We start from the raw sequence: 3,068 nt of genomic DNA on the forward strand, positions 1-3,068 counted from the left end.
TGTCTGGTCCTTCTTTTCACCTTCCATTCACTCTCGTCTCCAGGTAATCTGGCTTCTGCCCCATCTCTTTTACTGAAACTCTTAATATCTTACACTTTAATCTTTTCTAAATTTTAATTTTTTTAGAGTTGACATTCAAAATTATATTATTTTCAGTGTACAACATAATGATTAGACAGTTATATTACTTATGAAATGAACTTCCTAATAAGTCTAGTACCCACGAGGCACTATACATAGTTATTACAATATTATTGACTATATTCCCTATGCTATACTTTACATCCCTGTCACTATTTTATAACTACCAATTTGTACTTCTTAACCCTTTCACCTTTTTCACCGTCATTTTGTTTTCTGTATCTATTAGTTTTTTTCTGTTTTGCTTGTTCATTTATTTTGTTGTTTAGATTCCACATTTAACTGAGATCATATGGTATTTGTCTGTCTGAGTTATTTCACTTAGCTTAATGCCCTCTAGGTACATCCATGTTGTTGCAAATGGTAAGATTTCATTATTTTTTTTATACTCCATTGTATAGATGTACCATAATTTCTTTACCCGATCATCTGTTAATGGGTACTTAGATTGCTTCCATATTTTGCCTACTGTAAATAATGCTGTAATGAACATAGAAGTGCATATATCTTCTAAAATTAGTGTTCAGATTTCTTCAGATAAATACCCAGAAGTATATTGCAGGGTGATAAAGTAGTTCTATTTTTAATTTTTTAAGGAACCTGCATACTGTTTTCCATAGTGGCTGTACCAATTTGCAATCCCACCAATGGTACACAATGGTTCCCTTTTCTCCATGTTCTCTCCAACACTTGTTTGTTGATTTATTGATCATGGCCATGCTGACGAGGGTGAGGTGATATCTCATTGTGGATTTAATTTGCATTTCTCTGGTGATTAGTGACCTTGAGCATCTTTTCATATGGCTATTGGCCATCTTTATGTCCTTTTTAGAGAAATGTCTTTTTCAGGTCCTCTGCCCATTTTTAAATTAAATTGTTTGGTGTTTTTGTATTAAGTTGCATGAGACTTTGTAAGTTTTGGATATTAACCACTTATCTAAGTATAATTGGCCAAATCGTATCCCATTCAGTGGGTTGTCTTTTCATTTTGTTGATGTCTTACGTGTTAACCTTACAGCCAGTTTAAATTTTGAATCTCATAAGAGGTAGAAGCCTCATGTTCTTTCTTCCAAATGGTTATTAGTGATTCCTGACCAAAAAGAGAAATAATCTTTTAACTACTGGATTGTAATGTTGTTTATGTTATCTATTAAGTTCCCCATATAAATGAATCCAGTTTTGAGCTCCCTGTTTTGTTCCATGGTACAGTTGTCTATTCCACTGCCAACANAAAAAAAAAAGAAAAATGACCTCCCTCAGGCTGAAAAATAAAGTCAAGCCTCTGTAACATAGTCAATGGTGCTGTAACAGCTATATACGATGTCAGAGGGTAGCACACTTGGGGGGATATCACTTTGTGAGGGGCATAAATGTCTAAGCAGTATGTTGTTTTGTACACCTGAAACTAATATAAGACTATTTTAAAAAGAAAAAGAGAAAAATATCAAACCTCTGTAGGTTAAATCACTGCGGGCCAGATACAGTCTATATTTCTTTAGCTCAGAGTTTCTTTGTCCTACTCATCTCTATGCTAGAACAGAAGTTCTGTGAGTTATGTATGCCAGATTCTCTTGCCAGCTGCCATCTTGTTAGCCTCTCCAATGGAAGGCAATGATGGGAGAGTGCAAGATGGGAAGAGGGCAGAAGTCATGTGTGCTCAGCTTTTGACATCACCTCTTACAGTGTTTGGAGAAGCAGTGTATATAGTACCCCCAGCAACCCAGCAATGGTCCTGCTTAACAAATTGTGGAAGCATGCAAAATGTGCACCTCCCCAGGGGCATTCGGGGAGGCTTCTTGGAAGGTATGACACAAAGATAAATAGAGAAAGTATCTATGCTAGTGTAGCCGTCAGCCTTCAACAACTATGCACAGGGTCAAGACAGAGGAAGACCTGATCTCACTGCATCCTGGGAACTGAGCAACATGGACTTCCGGGGAAGGGGCAAAATGTCAACCAGGAGAAACCCAGGTGGCTGAAGTAGTTGCAGCTTCTCAGGCTAGATCCTTGCATATCTGTACCTGGGTCCTTTGAACCCATGCGCTGGAATCCTCTCTGGAAGTGACCTCAAATTGTCTTTGGGGATTTGGTACTCCATCACTTTTGTCTCCCTTCCTTGGAAGGAAGAGCAGGAATCACAGTCCCAGTTGTTTTGAATCTCCAGGACCATGAGTAGTAAGTGAGAGAGATGACCCATCCCCAGGTGGAGACTGCAATTCCTCTATTTCTCATAGTTGAACTGATTCTACAAATTGTTTCTATTAATGCACTACTGATTGAGCAAATAATCTATGCTACTCTGGCAACAAAGAAGGTTGAAAATACCAAGCTTTCTCCTCTCAAGATGTGCAGAGTGGAGATGATTTAAACAAGCAAAAAGTGAAGAACTTGTTAAATTAGATCCATTTTTGGTAACGTAACTGAGATTTAAACCACACTAAGCCATTCGTTTGGAAGGGAGGGGTGATAGTGTCTTTAACAAACTGGCCTTCCCCTCAGCCAGGAAAACACACCTGGAATGGGAGAGAGAATGCTCCTCAATACTTTTCTGAGGTTCAAAGGTGGTGATTATTTGGGCTGGTTTCTTTAGTCCATTCGATTTCTCCAAGCGCTATCTTGAAGCATCTCCCATGGACCCTGAGGCCTTAGATAAAGACTGTGAAAGGAATCAAACCTTTCAAGCCATTTAATCTGCTGCTGCTTCATTTCTCTAGTGTTTTGATACCAAAGTTGTGCCTGCCTCTTTCTGTACCTAAGTCACTTTCCCTCTTAAACTCCAGGATATAGCAAAGTGAGGAACTTGAAGGCAAGTGAGCACGATAGTTCTAATTGGGTCAGGAAGGTCAAAGTCGGGTTCCTAAGTGAGGTGTCAGTTAATAGAGGGTTAAAGAATGAACAGAAGATGTAAGTAATCAAGGTGTTGTATA

Source organism: Hipposideros armiger, unplaced genomic scaffold (genome assembly GCF_001890085.2).
Source record: "Hipposideros armiger isolate ML-2016 unplaced genomic scaffold, ASM189008v1 scaffold_253, whole genome shotgun sequence".
NCBI classification, from domain to species: Eukaryota; Metazoa; Chordata; class Mammalia; order Chiroptera; family Hipposideridae; genus Hipposideros; species Hipposideros armiger.